The sequence below is a fragment of the Microtus ochrogaster genome, unplaced genomic scaffold (assembly GCF_000317375.1).
Source record: "Microtus ochrogaster isolate Prairie Vole_2 unplaced genomic scaffold, MicOch1.0 UNK107, whole genome shotgun sequence".
NCBI lineage: Eukaryota > Metazoa > Chordata > Mammalia > Rodentia > Cricetidae > Microtus > Microtus ochrogaster.
The window spans coordinates 131540-132707 of record NW_004949205.1 but is presented as its reverse complement, the minus strand read 5'-3'; the positions used below and the strand labels follow the sequence as shown (position 1 = coordinate 132707).

Below are 1168 nucleotides of genomic sequence, written 5' to 3'. Positions count from 1 at the left end.
TGGAACTTCCATTACAACTCACTGCTCCTCTGGCACAGCAACTTTTTCTTAGTGAGTATCCTTGTTTTTGTTAAAGAGTTTTCAAGTGTGCTATAAAGTCACTAGTGTGAAATTTCTCCACGTTCTTTATGTAGGCACTTAGTGATATGAAATTTTCTCTTTGCACTGCTTTCATTGTGTCCCATAAATTTAGAGAAAACCTCCCTGCCCTTTCCCTGCTCCTGGGGGGCAGGGTGCCCCATGGCCTTGGGCCTCCCCCAGACTTCCAGGGCAGGGCCCTCACCTGGGCAGGGGGATCAGCATGCGGGGGGAGGGGTCAGGTAGAGGGGGCCGGTGTCACTGGAGGTCCCAGTCCTCCAGGTAGCGGTACTCAAAGGTGAAGCCTTCCTTCTTCCGCTGGCCCCACTTCTCGTAGTCAAAGTAGATGTAGGTGCCCTGCTCAAACTCATCTGTGATGGTCTTGGGCTCCTCATGCCTCTGGAACCACATCATGTACTTGGTGTGGAATCGCCAGGACTGCTTCTTTAGGGCCTTGGCTGCCAAGTACTGTGCCTTGGTTCCCTCCAGATAGTAGAAGATGAAGAAGAGTGTCTCGGTTGACAGGCGCTGGTAGAACTCCACGGTGTCCGAGTGTGGGGGTGGCATCTGGTGGTGGTAGGGGGGCGTCGGGCAAGGGTTCCGGGGGAGGTATTGCCGAATGCGCTCGGAGTCAGAGGGGTGGGGCATATGGTGCCAGACGGCCTCTTCCATGGCCTGCTGGTAGAGCTGCTCCTTGGTGAGGGACACTGGCCCCAGTAGACACACACCCAGTGACAATGGTATGTTCACCTCTGAGAGCTGCAGGGGTGGCTGGGCTGAGGTTGGGTGTGCTGATGTGCTGCTCAGGATGATGTCTCGCTCTGTTAGGTGTAAGGCTGGCACTGGGTCCTCAATACCAGAGCTGATAGCTGCCCGTTCTGCCATGGATTTCAGAGAGCTCAGAGGTTCAGGGGCCTTGATTTCCGGGGTACTGCTGAACTGTGGAGGACCATTGAGCAGAGTGCCAGCTGCCTTGGCCTCACTAAAGCTGGGCATTGGAGAACTGGGGGGATTCACAGGCAGTGGCACCAAGAGGCTGGGTCCCCCTGAGTTGTTCCCTGAGCCTGAAGCCACATTCCCAGCCCCCGTT

General features: G+C 55.7%; 1 pseudogene; it reads right to left on the bottom strand.

Annotated features, from left to right (window-relative positions):
- Positions 1 to 243: 243 nt before the first annotated feature.
- The window catches only part of LOC101991824, a 2222-nt pseudogene continuing 1297 nt past the window's right edge, over positions 244 to 1168 (bottom strand).